Here is a 22,766-nt window from a genome sequence, read left to right as displayed (position 1 = left end):
CATCGGAAATGTCATGAAAAAAAACCCCCCACACACACACATACACACACACACTAGCTGTGTTTAAGGGCATAACGAATGGGGATCCTTACAAATAAAAAAAAACAAATACACACTGTCTTTTAATACAGAACTACACTCTCCTAGCTCTAGCCTACATGAGATAAACAAACAAAAATAGAAACGTGCCGTTGAAATTAAAATAAAATAATTTCCCCAAAGAAAGACGGAGAGAGAGAAATAAAGAAAGAGACGCAGTTGGGTTGCAGGGAGGCTTTTGGGTGAGTTGGCGTATCGCGGGTGAGATTGCAGCTCTGGATCAGACAAATGCACCGAGAGAAAGATACATGCATCTCCAGATGGGGAGGAAATGTGCGTGCACGCGTGGCAGCGGCGTGAAACGAATCCGGCTGCGCTAAAACCGCGGAGGACTTGGTGAATGAAATCAGCTTCACAGGAAATTGAACTAGATGGGAGGAGAAGAAAACAAGAATTCCTATTAAAATTGAAAGGGGTTGGGATTTTGCAAGCGCACATGCACGGAAGGGTGATATGTGATCTGATGAAAAAATAAAAATCCAATAAAAATCCTATAGGGGTCAGTCAGACGGACAGAAATGGACAGAAGCCCAGAAAACGAGGTTTCCTGCAGCAGGTCGAGCTCCCCCCCCACCATCACCACCACCTCCACCCCCAGACTCTCTGCCTCCCTTATTCCATCCAACATGGCGGCTATCAGCTGCTCTGAGCATCCAAACTAAAACTCTGCTGTGGAAACGCGCACGCAGCGAGCAGGAGATGGGGGAGCGTTCATCTGCAGCAGGAGGCACCGACGCACCCCCTCCTTTGTGCGCGTTTACATGCACGCACTATAAATCATGCACATGCACAGGAGGCATTTTTGAAAATTGAGATGATTTTTTTCAAAAATAATTCCGTTTCCGTGAATATAATTTAGATTTAAGGCATAGCAAATGATGATAACATGAATAAAGCACTGCAGCGCACTGCGGGGTGGGGGGCACATATGCCTCCATTCTACCACAGCATCACAGCAATGCACAATACACACGCACGCGCACATGCACGGATGAGAGGAGAAAAAAAAGACAATGTGATCTGAACAAACTGATTCCCTCCGTTTAACATCGAAGCATGATGCATGAAATGACACATACGTTGTGGTACTGTACCGACCTGGGGGGGACTCGACGCCCCCGGACGTGTATCCCGAGGCGGTGGGGGACGGGTAGGACGGGGCCGCGGCGGTGATGGATGCGCCCCCAGCCTTCGGGCTCTTCTTGGACGACTTCTTCTCCTTCATCCAGGGGAACTCGTGGGCCAGCGGAGCGGCCGGGGGGGCCGGGGCCGGGCCGGGGGCCTGCACGGCCGGGCAGGGGTGCAGGGCGGCCCGGTGCTGCGTGTGAGGGCCATGGCCGGAGGTTCTGCGGTGCTGCTGGCTCCCAGCTGCTGCTGCTGCTTCGGGCTGGCTGGCTGCGCAGGGGCTGAGGCTGGGGATCGTGTGCTCGAAGGGAGGCGGAATTACTGTCGACTCCTTGATTGATGAAGTTTGAAATGAGTCCAGGACGGCAGGGAAGGACGTCAGGCACTCTGCTAGGGAAGGCTGGCTGTTAATAAACCCGATCTCCCTCTCAAATTCAAAATTCATCATTCATTCCTCAAACTGGTTTCACCCTCAAACGGCGAGACCCGAGCAATCCCTGCCCCAAAATAAAAAAGAAAAACACAACCAGGACACGCGTACACACACATCCACGCACGCTCCCCCGCGCGCGCACACGCATACAAACCAATATGGCTCTTCAGAAAAATAAAAAAAAAAGCAGCAGCGTGTGAGCTCGTGACCGCAGTGGCGTGAATGCGGTTCCTAAATCATAATTGTGTATATTGGTTATATTACAGGCGCGGGGGGACCTGGGAAGGCTAAACTGAGGAGCTATGGGGGGAAATTGCAGCCAATTCCTGGTCACGTGACCCAGGAGAGCCAATGGCAGGCCCGGGCCTCGCGGGCTGCGACGTCCGTGGGAAGCAAGAGTATTATTTTTCTAGCAAATGCTGAGGCAAACAGAGGCTGTATCTGCCTTTGTTTGGTCCTACCGGGGGGTACACTTTGAGGGGGGGATTGGGGGGGGATTGGAAGAGAAGGTGTCCCGGCCGCCATGTGCTACCGTGTGGGCGGCAGGTCCGCGCGTCCCCGCCGCTGAAAGGCGCAAACAATGGCGCACTGGGTTTGTGTTACAGTGATGCGGTGACGGTTAACATGAGGTGGACGGAGCTGCACGGCACCGTCTACAATATGTCTCCCCATGTCAGAAACGAAAAAAAAAAATCTTTACAGCCCTCATTAATCTTATATAGTGGCACACAGACTGACTGAGAGTGGCTCAGCAAACTTGGAGAGGGTTGAGATGCAGCTGAGGAGGAGAGGATGATGGAGATCTGTGCTCAGTGCTGCTTAGACATGAGAAGAGACAGAGCAGAGGCGTGTTGGGGTGTAAGTGAGCCATTTCTGCTTTCATATCAATCTCCATGCGTCCGTGATAAATGCCGAAGTGTCTGCGCGTGTGCATGAGCGCAAAGGGGAGATAGAAACCCGAAAATTGTCTTCATCTTATCAAGAACCAGAGCAGCGCTTTCTGGCAGACTCTTTTTTCCTCTCTCTCTCACACACTCGTGTTCTACTGTGATGCGTGTCTGTTAAGAATGTGCAGAGTTCACAGCGAGGTCGCGGCAGAAAACAGGAGCGCTCCGTGCGCGCTCTCGTTCCACCTCACGATAAGATTTAATAATAAAAAACAAGAGCCGGCGTCCTCTCCAGCACAGATTAGCTCCGAGCAGCGGCTCATGAGAACGCGCGTCAGGACGCACATGTAGATCCATCTCGAGCAGCAGAGCCGCGGAGTTGAGAGCAGGATATTTTGGGGGGAGAAGAAAAAAAAGAAGTGCGGTGATCAATCTTTCTCTCCTTGAGAGGGTCTGACAGCAGCCGCCCCCCTCTCCTCCTGAATAACCAGAAAAGTTTCAGCCCCACACTCGGCCTCTCTGCTGGGATAGCCAGGACTTGGTGTGTGTGTGTGTTTTTGGTTTTGTTTTTGCAGCTCGCAGAGGCCCGCGCGTTCACGGACAACACAGCCGCGGGTTTAAGTAGAATCCACTCAGAGTGAGGGATTCAGATTTATCTAGACTCTCCTAATGTTTCTCACGGTGTTTCACCCCCAGGCACCAAAAAAGAAAAAGAAAAAAAAAAAACTCCGAAAGGCAGAAAGGTGCGTGGGAGTGGGGAGTGGGGAGTGGGGCATTGAGCAGCAGAGCAGAAGGTCATGAGTGGGTAGAGCTGCAGGACAGAGGAGCTACACACAACAGTTTCACTTTACTCTCTATTTTTATTCTCTAAAATCACTTTCATGAATCTTGAATGAGGCAAAAGTTTTTTATAAGTTTTAACGGAAAGGAGATTTTTATTTTATTTTTTTTTTATTTTCACGCTAAATAGAGCGACTTAAGGGACTGATTTGATTTTAGGTATTTTTTCCTGCTGTGTGTAATTTCTCGGGGGACACGTGTGTATATATATATATATATATATATATATATATATATATATATATATATATATATATATATATATATATATACAAATTCGTTTTTGCTATATAACTGTATTTACTTGCTGTATTTCCACACAGACATGCGCAGTTATTCAGATTTCACATTGCTTACTTTGCTGTTTCTTTATTATGATACAAACAATACAAACAGAAAATCCAGAGATTGGAGAGGTTCAGCAATTATTGTTGATTTTCCAATAATCGATACGTGCCGCAGAAAGACTCCTGGGTTGACCTCCAGATCAGAAACACCTCAAATCAAACCAGAACTAAGCGACTCTGCTCGAAAATTAACTCTTTAGTGTGAGCTCCGAAAGAACCAAGTCCTGATCTCACTTTTCCTGCATGGCGGCAGCAAATGTGTTCTTTTTGGGTTTTTGATAAGTAGGTTTTGAATTTGGATCTTAAACTCGCGGGAGGATAAATACGGATGAACTAAGATCCAGGGGCTTTGGCAGTTTTGGTAGTGGATAAAACTGTAATAATAATAAAAATATTATTTGTATTATTATTATTATTATTATTATTATTATTATTATTAATATTATTATTATTAATAATAATATTAATAATAATAAACGGTTTATGACTGGAATAATAATAATAACATTATTATTATTATTATTATTATTATTATTATTAATAATATTAATAATAATAATAATAATAATAATAATAATAATAATAATAATAATAATAATAAACTGTTTATGACTGGTGTGAGTCCTGTGTCTGCTCCCCTGCATCGCTCCTAAAGGTGCGCTCCTCTCCGCGACCCTGCCCGGCTGCAAGCCGCGTGTTCGCGCGCGGCTCAAGTACGAACCGAGCTCTCCTTCTGCTTTTACGAGGCCATAAATTAGCTCCAATCTCTGCTCGTTGCTCGTTTTATTGTCTGTTAGTCCAGAGGAGATGTAAGAGGAAGTGCGCTCGTTATTTATGGGAGCCTGATTTATGTCCTAACTTTTATGCTCTAAGCTCGCGCGAGATGGAAAATAACGGGGGGGAGGTGGGGGGGCAGAGGGAGCTGTTGGACCACGTGAACGAGCGAAGGCGCAGGCCTGGAGGCTTTCTCCTCTTCCTCTTCCTCTTCCTCTGGAAGGCGGGAAGCATGAACGGGGCCACAGAGAGAGAGGAAGGCCATGTGTTTCTCAAGAAGGAAACTTTAGATCCAAAAAGGTCCCGCTATGTTGGAAAAAATCCAGCAGAAAATAACCAGTAACAACGGCCAGTTAAGACTGGGATTAGACAAGTAAATACATTCAAAATTAAATTAAATTAAAAAAAAAACGATTCCAGCAGAACTGCAACCATCTCCCAGCTGTGTTATAGCTCTGTTATACCACAGCTTTTGAACATATACCACAGTCACGGCGAGTAAAATATATGATAAAAGAATGCCTTTTTGAAAGAGCAGAACTACCGTCCTGTCAGCTGCTCCTGAAGTGAACCTGCTCAGTGGCGCCACCAGGGGGTGGCCAGGGGTGGCCACGGCCCGCCTACAAATTTGCTGGCCACCCCACTGGCCACCCCACTGGCCTCAATAAAAAAAAAAAAAAAACATGCCGGTCACATTGATTATATTGTCAGTTATGCATTTCATCTCAAATGCATATCAGTAGGTGTTTCTTTAATTAATTCTGAGCCTTGACACTCCAACAGTATAATAAAATCCTGCAATGATGGCTTTTAGTTTTGGTGTCCACCCCAAGAATTTAAGTGGCTCCATCTGGCCCCCCCTATGAAACATTTTTGGAGGCGCCCCTGCTCTCAGCTGCTGCTGAAGTGAACCTGCTGCCTTCAGCTCCTCAACTCCACCTTGGTAACTATAAATCTATCACCACATTCAGTCTTTGGAGCCCCCAAAACACTGCTCCAAAAGAATACTAAATGCTACTAAACTACACCAATTACATTGAATTAATAAAAAACAATTACATTAGTACACCTGTATTGCAAAGCTGGAATGACCGCCATGTTTGTTACACAAAAACGTCAGCAAAGGGAATTTATTCCTTAATCCTTTTTTCTTTCTTTCTTTCTGGCTCATTTCCTTCCTTCCTTCCTTCCTTCCTTCCTTCCTTCCTTCCTTCCTTCCTTCCTTCCTTCCTTCCTTCCTTCCTTCCTTCCTTCCTTCCTTCCTTCCTTCCTTCCTTCCTTCCTTCCTTCCTTCCTTCCTTCCTTCCTTCCTTCCTTCCTTCCTTCCTTCCTTGCGCGTTGCCGCTTACCCTACGGCGTAGGCTCTGCGTCGATTTAACGCAGAACCATAATCCAGCTTCACACAAAAACGTCATCAACGGGAATTTATCATTTGTACCGCGAGATGACACATTTTTACCGTGGGGAATTTTTTTGACGGTATATCGTGAACGGTAAAATATCGCCCATTCCTACCTCCTCACCGAGCTGAAGGCAGCAGGTTCACCCGGGCTCAGGAGTCACCTGTCACACACATGATTGACAGGGAAGCCGCACCTGAAAGGCGTCTGTTCTCAGAGCTCCTGGTTAGTGTCCGTCAGCGTGCAACAGCAGCGTTCCTCTACGGCAGATCAAGCCTTGACTTGTGGTGTCTGAGTCCGAGATACAGACTTGGAGCAGGAAATAGTTTCACATCTGACTTGAGACGTTCATCGTCAGTGGACTGTGGCAGCAGGTAACAGGCTGAGACCGGCCGGGGCGTCTGCTGCAGGGTTAAAGGCGTCTTTCTGACGGCTGTAGGAAGCACTTCTGATGCCACGCGGGCTTCAGGATTGTGCTGAAACTGAAGTGGAAAGACTCTGATGTTGATGTTGTGCTCTCAGGTAAGCGAGAGATGTAACATCTGCGAGCAACAGCTCCTCGTTCAACCATGTCTTTACTCTCCGGTCACAGGGGCGGAGTTAGACTATATTCCTGTCCAACCCCCTTTCCGTGGGGGTGGGATTCTTTTGAAAATCCCGTGAAAACGTTGTGCCATCCAAGTCCACAGAGATGGGATCTTGGGTGGAGATGAAGACGAGGAAACTGGACGGGAATACCTGGAGCTGTGGTGCCAGAGATCCCTGCAGATCTGAGCAGCTCAGCCAATAAGAAACTGGCATTCAGGCTGCTTGAGCTATAGTGGAGGTTCTTAGGCCCTGTCCCAATCCCCCCCTACCCCTAGTTTTCATCCCTACCCCTAAATTTTGCGTGTTCCCGTGAGGGTAGTGGTGTCCCAATTCCTCTTTTCACATAGGGGGAGTGGGGAAAACGAGGGTAGTGACTAAGAATCTTGCCCTACGGATCAAGGGTTTTCCGATGTTCACTAGTTGAACTAGGGCCAGAAAAATTTCCCAGAATGCTTTTCGTCGTTATTTGCAGACTGAATCAAAAAAAAAAACATGGCGGTGATTTCTTATTTTTTAGTGAATAAAATCAATATTTTGAGTTAGTTTCTGCATAAAAATGCGTTTTGATTACATTTCTAGCGAGAAATATATATTTTACTTTGATAATATTCACTCAGTGAATGTACATGATCACTCGTTTGCCCGTTGTTGCGAAGTCTTTCTCAAACCTCGCCAGAATAAAGGCTGATTTATGTTTCCGCGTTACACCAACGCAGAGCCTACGGCATAGGTTACGCGGCGACACGCGCCGTACACCGTACCGTACGCCGTACCGTACGCCGTACCGTACGCCGTACCGTACGCCGTACCGTACGCCGTACCGTACGCCGTACCGTACGCCGTACCGTACGCCGTAGGCTCTGCGTCGATTTAATGCGGAACCATAAATCAGCTCCCGAGCCGGCAGGCAGAAATCCCGAAATTTTCGGAGCAAATTTCTTAACAGGCGTAGCTACAACTGTTAGATTTCATTTATTAAACTAACATTTATCTTCCTAAATGATTTATTTCAGCCAGCGGTAATTCTCCACAGAGCTGCAGGTTTCTCCCCGGGACGACGGCGCAGGTTGACCCGGCGATCACGTCTGTACTCCGGCTGCTGCTCCGGACCGGTGGCTCTTCTCATCGCCGAAAACATCGGATCAAATTTCTTAACAGGCGTTATCTGGATAAACTGAGCCCAGGTTAGGGATCTTAACGGTTACTTTTATGCCTGAAAAAATATTAAAACTTAATAAAGTGGCATATTAACAGCGCTACAGCTGAAATTAAAGCAGCTTTTGGCTCTCAGCTTCCTGATTTTAGGGGTGGTGCTGAAAGTAGGGGTAGGGGGAGTATTGGGACAGGCCCCTGGGAAGATTTCAAGTGCCCTAAAATCTGTCCCTTCTTTTTTAGGAGTAGTGGTAGTGAGGGAGGGCTAGTGGAAGAAAGTAGGGGGTGTAGTGGGATTGGGCCTTATAGTGGAGGTTCTTAGTGATGCTTGAACACCCAATTTAAGGTTCTCACTCTCTCAAAAAAGGGATTTTTGTGTATTTCATGTTTACGACATCTCTCGGCATCTGTGTCAGGTTTAGAGGGGGTCCATCCCTCTGTTAGTTTGGTTCACTCTGGGACTAACCCACAGTTCCTCTGCAGACCACAGAGAGGCTTCACGAGCATGCTCCAGAAACCTGGCAGTGACGTTTTCCTGCAGCTCAGGGTCAGGTCTCTGCAGGTTCTGACTAACAGACCTGCTCACCTTGAGTGGTTTTTCACAAAGACTGACGATTAACTCTGAATAACATAAGATTTTATTAAAGAATTGTTTGACAGACAACTCTCCGAACAGTTAAAGAAAAGAAGCTACAAAGGACAAAGAAAGAAACTGTTTTCCTCCAAAAAGACGTTCTCCAGCTAAAGGTTTGTCTCTACTTTCAGACTATGCAGGGGTGGTTGTCCCCCCCGACACGTGTCCCTGTACACGCCAAGACATTTATGTACAAGGGTCATCGTAGGAACATAAAAACTACTTATTCTCCTCTAAAATACAAGAACTAAAAAAATGTAACTTCAGTACAATAGACAAGAGGAAACACAATCTTGTTTTTTTTTTCTTTTTCAGAACAGGTAAATACTAAAAAAGTACAGTATTTTTCCCCAATATAAATACATGACAGATAAATAATATTAATACAAAACAGAAAGTCTTTTTAAACTGGCTATAACAAATAAATATTTATATGTGAATGTTCACTTGAACACACATGGACGAAAGACGCTTTGATTGGAAGGCCTTCCGTCTTCAAAATAAGATTTATTATCATCTTTTACCTTTAACCATCAAAATGTAAACTCTAAGTGCAACAATGATGCCCAGATGTGACAAGCGTGTGTGTAAACGCCTCCTGAAACAGCTGGATGAAGGTCCGTGAGTTGGGAGGGGTCTGTTCCCAGAACTCCCTAACACGTCAAACCCAGTTGTTCTAAAAGTCTGTGATACACACACGCTCTGATTTCTGGGACATGCATTTTTGTTCAGATATATACCCTGTTTCCATGTTAGAAGTCAAGACATGTGAGAACAAAACAAAGAAAATGAGGACCGTCACGCATTGTTACCCTCCAGTGGAGGACACGGGAGTTTTTTTTTCTCTTTCGGGGGTTTGTGGGATGGGGGTGGGGGTGGGGGTGGGGGGGGCGTTGACCTACCCAAACATAAATAAATAGTTCTCTCCACTCTTATTTTTTTACCCTGTCTCGATGATGTGCCAAAGTAAGGACACTGAGAGTTTCTCTTTCATGTCCTCTCGCGTGTTTGTTTGAACACGTCAGCAGCTGGCAGACTCTGCCCGTGGGTTTTACACCAGTGGAAGGAAGTTTCATGTGTGAGTGCGTGAGATGAAACAACAACACAAACGTGTATCCGTGTGTGTGTGTGTGTGTGTGTGTGTGTGTGTGGGAGCAAGCCAGTCATGGAGCTGAGACCCTGTCACAGTGGGAGGGAAGTGTTTGTGAGAGTGTGTGTGTGTGTGTGTGTGTTTGTGAGAGTGTGTGTGGGAGCAAGCCAGTCGTGGAGCTGAGACCCTGTCACAGTATTGGGAGGGATGTGTGTGTGACAGTGTGTGAGAGTGTGTGTGTGTGTGGGATGGACGGGAGACGGGAGGCTAGTGAAGACTCTGGACAGGTGGAGACGGTGCTGCAGGAAGGAGACAGTGAGGTGAAGGCCGTCCAGTGGTTTCGTGTGCTTGATGAGCAGAAGGCACAGATTTAGACGAGTGCAGCTTTACAGTCGTGCAAAAACGTAGCACGCCCCGGTTTCACTTGTTCCTTTTTTCCTAATCGGCATTATTAATTTTTATTGTGACATTATTTATTTAAAAAAATGAAGCCAAAATGGGGGAGGAATTATTATATATCATGTAATACTAAGTACCAGCTAACAGCTTTAAGAGGACTTGAGAGTTGCAGTCAGATTCTGCTGATCATCATCACTGATGAACTGATCAGCAGCAGGGGTCCAGATCCCCACAAAACAAGATGCTTTGGCAGTTTACTGGACTGGAACATTCAGATGTGTTTCAATGCAATGCCAAAAGGGAAAGATATCAGCAATAGTCTTAGAGAAGCAGTTGTTTGAGCACATTGATCTGATTAGGGTTCCAAAACCATTTCTAACCTGTCTGGAGGTCAACGGTGGGAAAGATTATACACTTCCCAGGAGTGTAAGACCCAGCAGATTTACCCCACAATCAGACTAATAGTCAGAGAAATACAGAACCCAGGATCTCCAACCAGCCTGCAGACCTCAGTGGACACAGTCAACGTTAACGTCCATGCACAACACGGACAGAAGAAGACCTGAAGAGACTTCCAGAGACACGTGTGAGAATGTCTGTCTGACGGATAAAGATTGGCTGAAACCGGGTCATGTGACAGGAAATGATCCCAAACAAAGCAGCATCTACCAAACAGCTGAGAACGGGCCAGAATCCTCCACAACCGTGCGTGAGGCCGATAGAGTCGTGCAGGAAACGTCTACTTCACGTCATTGCTGCAACAGATGCATGTGCAGCCGGTTGATTCATGGGGGCACTTAGGGCAGACTTCCACGCTTGCGTGGTATTGCCCTCGTGACGTTTTTATGTCTTTATGGCTTCATTTTCGTTAAATGAATAATGGCTTTATTGGAAACTAAAGGTTGCAGTTTATTTGAGGTTGTATTTGTGTAACATTAAAGCCCACCACGGTCAGGTGATTTCATTACCGAGCTTAAACCATAGCAGGGGTATTCAGTTTTGGCATGACTGTAGTGTTTTTCTGCCTCTCTGGAGCTGACAGGGAGGTGCAGGCCTCCACATAGCTCAGCTTCGCTGACAACAACATGTGCTGCCTGCAGGGGGAGAAAACCCAGCGCAATAAATCTACCCACCTCGTTAACTGCCCATTAAAACCTCCACTATTCCGTCTGCAGGCGGAGGAGCCGTGCACGTGAGTGTCTAAGGGAGGGATTTCACCATCAGAGAACAATTTTAGACATCAGAGCATCTCTGAGAGGTTCATTATAGCTTGTTTGTTTGTTGGCTTTTTTAGTACATTCTAGCTTTACTACTGCTGAAAAGTGACCCCCTCCCTCAGGAGCAAACACTGATGTATCAGATTAGTTCTTATTTTGTTGAAAAGCTTTAATATAGAGACATCTTTCTGTCATTTTAGATTTTGCCCTTGTCGTTTTTAACAATAATTCTAAACCAAATCATGGGGTGAAACCCCCCCTCACACCTCCCACACCATTAACAAGTTGGAATCATACATAAGAGGAGTCTGGCGTGCTAAATGAAAGGTGGAGAAAGAAGGGAAAAGGCTCCCATAGTGAAATAAGGACTGCTTTGACTGTTGTGTTTCAACAGTTTCTGTTTAAATCTTCCAGTCTTGGAAGATTTCCTATCATTCCCTGACTTGCACTAAACAAACCTGCCTTTTAACGGATGTTTACGCTGCTGAAAGCTTAACTCCGTGCTGTTAGCCTGACTAGACGTGCCAAAGTGGACGTCTGTTCAGAGGTTTTGAGTCTGTCAGCAGATTATAAATCCACAGTGTGAGTTTGTCATCATTAGCTGGTGGAAGGATTTCATCAGTGTCCTGCTCATGAAGAACGTCAAAGATGAGCGGCACTTTGCTCGGCCTCGTAAGGAAATAAAGGAGTTTTAGAAGATTTTGTGCTCTTTTTAAAAAATATGTGTTCGACAGTTAAAAAAATGACTCCAAATCTTTGGCGCCTACTACTTTTTTTTTGATAAATGGGCAGTTTCTTTGAGGGCGTCGCTGAAATCTGATTGGATGCTGATGGCAGTGAATTCAGGGAGGTGATTGGACGACGTTAAAAACCACTTCCTGCTTTTTTTTTGTTAATATTTTAGTTTTCTAAACCACTGGATGGCTCTGGTGTTGTCCCCCCCTGCTGACCCCCCAGCGTCCTGTGGTTATGTGAGTGAATCGTGTCGTGTTGCTGCATCTGTCCCCGTCACTACTTCCTACGGTCAGTTCCAAACCTGCTACAGGTGCGTGAGCTTGGGTGCTTCCTGGATTCTGCCCTGAGTCGAGGTGTGGTGCGCCGACAGCTCCGTGTAGGTTGGGTGCGTGGGGGCGTCGCAGGGCCCCTGGGGGCCCCCTCCGCCCACGTGGTGCTGGTTGCTGGCCGACATGGGCCCAGCGCCGTTGTAGTCCATGGTTTGGTGGTGGGTGGGGGTGGGGCCCAGGTGGTTGAGGCCGTACATGGAGGCCCCCGAGCCGGGCATGGCCTCCACGTAGCTGCCCCCGCCCACGTACACCGGGCTGGCCTGCATGGTAGGAGTCCCGTACCCAGCGTTGTTGGACTGGACCAGGCTGTGGTGGGGGTGGGGGTCTCCGTAGTCCGGATCTGGGGCACCGTACTTCTGGGGGGGGCAGCCCTTCATGGGGACATTGGAGTAGGCAGTGGACATAGAGTAAGACACTCCTTGGTGGAGCTTCCCAAAGGACGGTGGAGAGGGGCTGTCGTAGGGTCCGGCTCCACCGCCCCCTCCCATGGGATGCATCGAGTTCAGGAAGCCGGCGGAGGACTGCATGGGCAGAGGGGGGGAGCCTGTGGGCGAGGGCCCCCCGGAGCTGGAGCTCAGGCCCTTGGACTTCTGGTCCTTCTTGTACTTCATGCGTCGGTTCTGGAACCAGATCTTGATCTGGCGCTCGGACAGGTTGAGCAGGTTGGCCATCTCCACGCGCCGCGGCCGGCACAGGTACCGGTTGAAGTGGAACTCCTTCTCCAGCTCCACCAGCTGAGCGCTGGTGTACGCCGTACGGGCCCGCTTCGACGAGGCCGACGAGCTGCTGGTGGGACTCTTCTCCCCGCCGCTGCCGCTCTCAGCTCCGCCGGACGCTGAGCAGAGAGGAAAACGTCAGTAAACCCCCAACACAATGACAGGATACAGGGACGGTCAGAATGATTTACACCCCAAGTTATTTTGGCATTCATATCTCACCTGATCAATCAATTAACCTTTGACCCTAACTTAAAACACTCCACAGCACTTATACCACTTCAACACTTGACTGAGATTCCTTTTAAATTCTTACGAAGTGACATCACAATGCCAAAAAGGAAAGACCCCAGCGTGGTTCACACTTCCAGCCCAATTCAGATTTTTTGACATATCCTGATCAGAACCTGCTCTTTCATCAGATGTGTCCTTGCGGACGTCCAGTAATCCTTACGGTGCTGTGGTCGTCTACGTGGACGGATCAGGTGTAAACAAACCCAAATGGAGGGAATAGAATTGGATGACTACAACTTTTAGTGAGTTATGAGGTAGTAACTGGCCAGGAAGTGATGTATCCCCTTGAACTCTCCATCTATGTAAAGTACAAGGAGACAAATGGAGTTTAAACCCGTCCTGGGCGTGTTTGAAAGCAAGTCCAGGACTCTGGAGAGGAAAACATTGAGAAATGTCCATAAGAATCTCCAGATGTCTGCAGAGATTATTGCTGCTCAACAGACTTCCTCAGACTTCAGGTTTCATGAAGGACTTTTCATCACGATCGTCCTCCGCACAGCGGCACGTCAAAGTCGGACTGAGGTTTAAACGACACCAACCTGGAGATGGTTGGACACAGGGATACGACTACACAGATCCCACCCTGAAAGATGGAGGAGTTTCGCTGCTTGGTTTTACTGGCTTCATGACAAAAGAGGTTGATGTTGATATTCTGGGGAATGGTGTAAAGAAATCTGCTGCCAGATTAGAATTAGGTCAAAGACCCAAAACATCCATCTGAATTCATTCAGAAATGTGGCCACGGCATGTTTTTTCCTGTTTCCGTTAACACATTAGTAAGATATTTGAATTCTAGTTCGGTATGATCTCTGTGGAAAAATCTCCAAACTCGTTCAGTTACACCAAAAGCTGACTGTACTGAAGATGAGGACACAATCAGAAAAAATAGGTAAATAGATGAGGAAATGAAGCTGGTTAGAGGTGTGTGGGGGGTGGAGATGAAGCAGTAGAAGTTGGCTGCATGCTGTAGGAAATTGAAAGCATTCAGGTTGTTAATAAAACAGAGGGGGGTCTGGGAAGGCAGCCTGAATTATCCCCTGATATTAGTTGTCAACACTTCATAACTGTGGCAGTTATTAAGAGACAACCGCCCCGGTGCTGCCCGCTACACCTAAATTGCATCTTGGCTGTAAAGAGAGGCCCTCCAGCAACAGCAGCTGAGGCAGCAGGAGCGGCTGCTGCTTCAGCCCAGAGCTGAAGCCAAAGTTCTCATTTAAGCCTTGCTGAGTCCAGCAAGACCCCATTCTCCACCTCCACTCATTACACTCCAGTCCCCACCACCAACTCGTTAGACTCCAGTCTCCACCCCGACTCGTTAGACTCCAGTCCCCACCTAGACTCCACTTAGACTCAAGACTCCAATTAGACTCAACATGAGTTTGACTTAAGTTAGACTCTCAACTACAGTTAAACTCTAGTTAGACCCCAACTCTACTGTGACTCAATTAAGATTCCAGTTTAACTCCCTAGTCCCTAGTTAGACTCCAGTTGGAGTCCAGCTAGATTCCAGTTAGAGTATAGTTTAACTCTATTCTCTAGTTAGACGCTCGTAAGAGTCTAGTTTAACACTAGTCTCAAGTTAGACTCCAGTTGGAGTCCAGTTAGACTCCAGTCAGAGTCTAGTTTAACTGTAGTCTCCATTTAGCCTCCTTTTAGTCTAGTTAGACTTTAGTCTCGTGTAAGACTCCAGTTAGAGTCTAGTTAAACACTACTGTCAAGTTAGACTCCAGTTAGAGTCTAATTAGATTCCAGTAAGACTCCAGTTTAACTACAGTCTCCATTCAGACTCCAGTAAGAGTCCAGTTTAACTGTTGTCTGTAGTTAGCGTCCTGTTAGAGGCTAGTTAGACTTTAGTCCTGTGTAAGACTCCAGTAAGAGTTTGGTTTAACTCTGTTAGATTCCAGTTAGTCTTTGTTAGACCCTGAGAGACTGGTTAAGCTGTAGTCTCTTGTACACCCCAGTTAGTCTAGTTAGACTGGTGTAAGACTCCAGGAAGAAACCCAAGGTACTGACATCATCTGATTTGGGTGAATATCGTGACTTTGAGTGAATGAATGAATGAATGAATGAATGAATTAATGAATGAATGAATGAATGAATGAATGAATGAATGAATGAAGGGGTGTTAAAATCTGTGTTTTTTCTTTCAACAGGAAGTTGCTATCACAGCTTTACAAGATAACTTTAAATCAGTCATATAACACAGACATAGCTTTAACATACTAGATAGCCAGCAAAAATGGGAGATATATTACGTTTTAAGGAATAATAAAGGCAAAAGGATCCCAATTGTCTGGATTCTTAGTTAAACTATTATACCAGATATTTGACTGAAAATGCTCCAGAACAACAAATAATAACTCTGATTTAGCTGATTTACTGCATCCTCTCCATTCATCATCCTGCAAAATAAATGAATGAATAAATAATAAAATACATATATAATAATAATAATAATAATAATAATAATAATAATAATAATAATAATAATAATAATAATAATAATAATAATAATAATAATAATAATAATAATAATAATAATAATGAGTTCTTATCGGAAAAAAATACGGAAATCCTTTTTGTCTTTGGAAAAATAACAATAATATCCTGAATGCAATATTACATTTTTTATCAGGCAAGTTTATTTTTTCATTGTGAGTACCTCACTGGGTAGATAAAAATAATATTTATTTTATCTTAAATAGTCAAAGTAGCTGTAAAGGCGACATTGTAAATAAAAGTCAAAGTAAATGCCAGAGGCCTGCTCCTGATATAGGCTACTTTTCTGTTTTTGATATGATTTCTATTTCTGTTTTATTTTCTAGTGAATTTGAGCTTTGTTTTGTTTCTGTATTGATTGCAGCTTCAAGCTAAATGAATACAACCTGCGTTAATGTCAGAGAAAAGAACCGGAGCCCAGTGGAAAACCTCAGTTTTCAGCCATGAGTTAAACCCGGTGTTTAAAGAGCTGAGCTGTTATTTTTCTGCGGCTTTGTGAATGATCAGTTTCCCTGCAAACATCCAGTTAGCACGTCTGCACGGCCCAGCCTAAAAACAGACCGGCAGGGTTGAGCTCAGCATTTTATTATTGTCTTTGAGTTTTTATTCTGTCTGTCACTGCTGACGATGAACCAGGGAATTCCTCAGAGAGTGGGGCCTTTCTGATTACGACCTCTATTAACAGTCGCATCTGATCACCTTCCATCATTTCTCAATTTGAAGAGCGGCTCAACAAGCGTTTGTCTCAGATAATGACTAAGGGATGTATGTCTGTTTGTACTCAGATGAACTGATGGTCTTCAGGTGTATTATTATGGTTACACCTGGTGTACCTAATAAAGTGGCCGGCGAGTGTATTCTCCCATTCACTTCCAGTTTGATTGTCTGCTTCCTATTAAATTTTTTATGAAAAAATACACGTCTTTAATTGTGCATAAATATGAAGCTCATCCTGCCAACATCCTTCTGCCTGCAGCTGTAGAGGTTTGAAATGAAGATACTGATGTTCCTGTTCTCCAGGATCTGCTAAAGCTGCTCTGGTCCACTGCTGACCTCCTTATCAACAATATCAACAAATATAAACTGGATTTTTTTTTAGGATTTTCTTAATTGTTTGTGATTCAACTGTATATGCTCGTCCTGGAATCTCCATCCCGTAATATTTGTGTCTGATTCATTTGTTTTCCAGCTTTCATTGTGTCATCTTTTTAAACTATTATTCGGTATCTCGTTCAACACTTTTTCAAAACATCTACTGCTCAAATAAAATGAGGGAACATGTAATTTAACTTTGACTCAGTTAAAATAATAGTATATCAATTATTCTGTTTCCTGGCTGTTAATGTTGTTATATGTGAGTTTTTCTGATGTGTGATTATCGTGCCCCCTTAACTTATTTGAGCACTAAACCCCTTTTTAAGGAACAGTTAGGGGTTCTGTGGTTCTGTATTTCTAAGGTGTACGATACTGCAGGTGTATTCCAGGTGTACGTTAAAGAGACAGCGGGGTGTTTATATGAACGTTGGGAAAAAGTAAGTCTGTCTGTGAAATACATTTATTTTCACGTGTTTTTGCCTCCTTTTAGAAAATGAATGAATGAATGAACCTGAAGAGGAGGTGAGGAGGTAATCCGCAGTTGCTAAATGTTCAATTATGTATCAAGGTGTTGTGCTGTGGAACGGTTTAAAACATCTAAGTGAAACATGCTCAATATTATCTGCATTCAAAAGAAAGCTGAAAAAAGTTTATAGATTTTTAATATCTCTGTTTTTTCATTTACCATTATTCAAATATATTTCTAAGCTATTTAATTTTATTCTGAAGTATCGTATAACTCAGTTATCAGTTATACTGTATTGTGCTTATATGGTTTTGTGAATTATTGTTTTTTATTTGTTCTTTTTTTTTAGGAGGGGGGAGTTGCTTATAAGCCCTTTGGGTTTTTTATGACCTCTCCTGCACATCTTTTCTTAACTTTATCCTCTGTGTAATGTTCCTTTTTACGAGTGCAAACAATAAAACAAAAATCTGATGAGGGGATACACAAAAGATCCTAAAAACACCCCCCCCCCCCCCCCCCCCCCCCCCAACTCCCACCTAGGGTGTCAGGTACGGGGTTTTATTTCAAAAGTAAGGACTGAGGCTTGTTGTACATGAATGTGACAAAGCTTCAGTGCAGGGGGGGGATGAGAGGGATGAAGAAGAGAGGATGTAACAGGACAGAGAGAGTGTGTGTGTGTGTGTGTGTGTGTGTGTGTGTGTGTGTGTGTGTGTGTGTGTGTGTGTGTGTGTGTGTGTGTGTGTGTGTCACACACCGTTTCCAGAGTTGCTGCTGGGGGAGCAGTTCTTCTGCTTGGTGTTCTGCCGGCTCTCCTTCATCCAGGGGAAGATGTGCTTGACCAGGGCGGGGTTGGGGGGCACGGCCGAGGACGACGAGGACGAGGAGGAGGACGATGAAGATGAGGGGCAGTTGGAGGACTTAGTGGGGGCTGATTTGGAGCCAGCACTGCCCCCCGGCTGCGGAGCCGCGGCAGTGCCGTTGCTGGGGTTGGGGGGCAGCGGGGGCGAGGCCTGGGCCTGGGGGGCGGCCAGGAGCTCCGGGGGGGCCAGGCCGGGCCGCATGCAGCTGCCATTCAGCTCCTTGCTCTTGGCTTGCTGCTGCTGCTGCTGGTGGGTGGGGGGGCCCCCGGGGGCCCCGGAGCCCCCCAGCGACTGCAGGGAGCAGGCGGAGTGCGCGTACGCGTCCACGTCCTGGAAGGGGGACTGCTGGTGGGGCAGGGGGCCCGGGCCGTCGTAGCCCCCGAAGCCGTTGGCGGGGCCCTGCGCCTGGTAGGACGAGTAGCCCCCGAAGAGCGCGGGGGGGCCGTCGTAGTACGTCGTCTTGTGCATGTCTGTGGGGGGCGGCGGCGGCGGGTCCTGGTGCTCCGGTCCTTACTGAACCCCGCTGCCGGAAGACCATTTGGTACCGGGTGTCACGTGACGGTGTCGCTCCAACGGGCCCCTGCACGCTGACCTTCGAGGTTAGAGACACAGGACGGAGAAACGGCGGTTAGATCCATCTTCCTGGCTCAAAAGACATGACATGAATAGAAACCTCTGCTTTTCTCTCCTCTCCTCACCCAGCCCTCCCTGCCCCCCCCACCAGCACAGCCAGCAGATGCTGTGGTGGAGGGGGCACCAGGGCAACCAGAACCATCTAGAGACGGTTCCAGTCGAACCTCATCGCTCTGTGACGTCATATATCAAGTCTAGGGCTCTAATATTTTTTAAACTATTAGGCTACATGCAATTTTTCACACATTCGATGTAAATTTTATTTAAAGTATTTTTAAATGTTTTTTTTTATTCCCTGCCTTCATTAGAGCTGAATGAGACGTTTCCCTGAGAAGCGGCTTCAGAAAAGTGGCCTGCATGTTCCCCGTCCCGGGAGTGATGTCGCGGCCTGGCCTACTTCTGTCAGTCCGCTCACCTACCTGCACAGCTCAAATCAGCCCCTGCTTATTTTAATTTTAAACTTATGTTTCTTGTAGATGATGGAATATTTGCTGGATGGAGGCAGATTTAAGATTTTCTGCTCAGCACCACGATGATGAGCTTTTCTGAACCGAGCGAAGATAAAAGCGCTTTCAGAGGGATGTTATCACCTCAGCCGTCAGCGGGCTGGAGGGGGAACATCTGAGATAAAGGAAAATCCATCTCTATCCGGGAGAGCTTTATGAAATGTTCTAACTTTTACTAATACGTATTTATTTGGTGCATATCTATTTATTCAAAATGTAGGAAAGTCCCAGCCGTAAATATTTAGAAAAAGGGGAGAAACAGATGTCAGGGGAAGCTGCAGAAGTGAGAGATGAAGAGGGCGACCACAGTGCTCTTATCATGGGGTAAAAACAGCAGGCTGACCCCCCCGTGACACCACCTGGGCGGAGGGGGGGTTGGCAGACACCAGAGAGCACCTGGTATCATTTCTTCTTTTGAGAATAAAATTATTTTTGAGGAAGGTTTCAAACACAAGCGGAGCTGCCTATAATTGGCGGCTAAAGCTTATTATTCTGAATAAATTATCTGGTTCTATGTGTCGTATTTTATACAAAATAAAACTGGAGTATCTGAGAATGTGTTGATGGATGTGGTCGTGGATAAATACAGAAATAAGAGCAAAAAGAGCTGGGCGAGCCGAGATAAGAGCTGCAGAAAATGATCTGCTGGCGCTCCGTTTTATTTGTTTAGCCTGAATTGCTGGGGCTTTTTTTATTTTATTTTATTTTATTTTAAACCTTAAATGATTCTAAACAACATTAAATGAAGCGTGAATGATGGAAAAAGGCGCAAGAGGGGCCCGATAGCTTTTTATGTGAATGCTTATAATAATAATAATTATTATTATTATTACAAAGGCCACTTAAGTGTGTATGTGTAGCACAGAAACCAAATGAACATAACCAGCACCACATAACGAAACAAAAACACCAGAAGAGAACGAAACCCAACAAATGTAACCAAATAGATGCAGACCAGAGCCGAAATTGCAGTAAAATAATTGGCTTCAATTCCCTCTGAAATGTTCCAGAGTAAAGGCCGTCACGTTTCTTGTCTTCCCCAGTCTCAGCTCGTCACACATGTCAGCCATTTATCTTTCTGGAAGACCAAGCTGGAATCCTAATTATTTACTCTGAGGAATAGTCCCAAGAAGAAAGAGAGTGTGGGGGGGACAGAGGCCGCGGAGTGGGAGTGGGAGGAATATGTTATTAAATCATAACGCTGTTTCCCCATTAAACACGACACGTAATGTCCCCCCCCCCCCCCCCCCCCCCCCATGTACGACTACAGCTTAATACGATCACCAACTTCACCGGACGCCCCCCAGAATAATCCACTTACAGGCTGCTGACGGAGAAACTGCCAGCTAGACCAAAACAACACAGGGAAGGGAAGGGGGGGGGGGAGGGGGGGGGGTGGGGCTCGGTGTCCGGTGTCTGCGTCTTATCCCGGGATATAACGTTACAAATGGCGCCTGTCGCGAAGAGCCGTGCAGGCTGGGGGGTTAGACGACCCATTACCGTGGAATATCCGCGGAGCTTCTTCTCCAGCGTTAACCCACAAAAACCACGGAGAGGCGCGTCCACAGATATCCCCCGGCCTCACACGAGCTATTGTTGTTCATGATCATGGCCTGGATTTAAGGTCCAAAACACGAGATTTCTCACACAAAACGTGAAGATTGGACAATGAAAAAATACACTCAAATGAAAATAATTTTAGAAAAAATCATGTGGATCCCCGCGGAGGAGAGAAAATATTCTTCAGAGACGAAAACGGTCGGCCATTTCTTTAAAACCCAGCTCAGTGAGGAGGAGAGAAGGGTCAGAAATGGAGGGCTGGGGCTGCTGGGGGCTGCTGGGGGCTGCTGGGGGGGTCCAGCCAGCTCCAGCGGGCTGAACTCTCCCTGAACCGGGACTGGAGCTCATAAATCACCGAGCAGCCGCTCAGCAGCAGCAGCCCGCACACGGCACACGGGGCTGTCTCTGTCTCGGCTCTGAGCCCTCGCATCCCGGGCTGGCCTGCAGCCTCAGCCCGCTCCTTACCTTCCTCAGCACCCGGCGCTCCCGGTCCGGGCCGGCTCGGACCCCCGCACCCCCGCATCACGGCTCCGGCTCCGCCACCAGCTTATCAATGAGGACAGACGGGGGAAAGCAGGGGGACGTGCGCTCTTGCGCGGCTCTCCTCTCCTCTCCTCCCCTCCGACAGTAACGCAGCGACCAACGCACCTCCGGGAGCCGCGGCGGCGGCGGCGGCTCTGCGGCATGAAACCTCCGGGCTCCGGTGGGGGGGTGGGGTGGGGGGGTCTGCACGCCGGGACGCGGGCTCCGCTGAGGCTGCAGGCAGGCCGGCGAGAGCTCGAGCTGAGCAGCTTTACCGGGAGTCTGGCTGCTGCCTGCTGCCCCCCCGCCCGCCCCCCACCCACCTCCACCCTCCGCCCCGGCAGCAGCCGCGCTGCCTGGCACCGCCGCGGCCCGCTGCTGCTGCTGCTGCTGCTGCTGCTGCTGCTGATGATGATGATCACAACAATGGACTCAGATTCCTCCCAGTTCAGCCTCAGATTCCTCCCAGTTCAGCCTCTGCGGCGCACACGGCCAGCACAGAACCAGCAACCAGCCGAACCGAGACAGAACACAACCAGCTCAAGCCACCAGTCACCCTGCAGGCTTCCAGCCCGCCGGCCAGCAGAGCAGCACTGAGATTCCGCTGCACAAACGTTACCCCATGGCATCTTGGTTGGTTATCCGTGTTTCTGGATGTGGATCCCGGGTCCTTGGGTCTCCGGGTCTCCCAGGTCCCTCTCACGGCCCCTGGGCTGCTCCTGCTGCAGCCTGGAGGAGGTGAGGTTACTCCGCAGCGGCTGCAGCCCGCAGAGGTGCCGGTTCCTGCCCACTGACGCTCCCATCATGGTCCTAACTGCTCCCGGGGGCCGTTCTGGCTGGAATAACGGGACCGGGCTCTCGGACACTCCTCTACCCGAGATCAGTGCCGCCGTGCAGGCTGCTGCTTGTGAGGGGGTGACCCTTTTTTTCCCACGCGTAGCAATGTGCTGCTTCCACTGTGGAGTGTACAGTCTCCAGCTGTGGAAGTGAGCTGGAGACGAGCCGGGGGTGGGATGGCGGGGCTGGGGGGGACGGGGGCTGGAGATGCAGAAATAAATCCACTTTACTTCAAAATACCCCTGCGTTCCGAAAGATGCAGGCCCCCCATACCCCCTCCCCCAGTAGAACACACACACACACACACACACACACACACACACACACACACACACACACACACACACACACACACACACACACAATGAGAGAGAGAGAGAGAGGAGAGGAGAGAGAGAGAGAGAGATGAGAGAGAGAGAGAGAGAGATGAGAGAGAGAGAGAGATATCGCAATTGCGTTTGAAATAAGTTTCTCAGTTTTCATGTTCGAGTCACAGTCACTGTTATAGTCCCAGGAACAGGGAATATTATTATTTTAGTATTAAAATCGGCAGTGGATCTGGTCTAATTCTGTTATTTTGAGATGTTACAACAACAACAACAACAACACAAACATAATAACTACTAATAATAATAATAATAATAATAATAATAATAATAATAATAAATAATAATAATAAAAATACCAAAAATAATTATTATATTATGAATTCAAATGGAATCGGGAAGA

At 47.0% G+C, this 22,766-nt stretch overlaps 1 pseudogene; it reads right to left on the bottom strand.

The window, feature by feature from the left end:
• The window catches only part of LOC133422161 (collagen alpha-1(I) chain-like), an 84,631-nt pseudogene that overhangs the window by 1,451 nt on the left and 60,414 nt on the right, over window positions 1–22,766 (bottom strand).

The sequence above is a fragment of the Cololabis saira genome, chromosome 21 (genome assembly GCF_033807715.1).
Source record: "Cololabis saira isolate AMF1-May2022 chromosome 21, fColSai1.1, whole genome shotgun sequence".
Classification (NCBI taxonomy): Eukaryota; Metazoa; Chordata; class Actinopteri; order Beloniformes; family Belonidae; genus Cololabis; species Cololabis saira.
The sequence above is the reverse complement of the archived record's forward strand: the minus strand, read 5'-3'. Positions and strand labels throughout refer to the sequence as shown.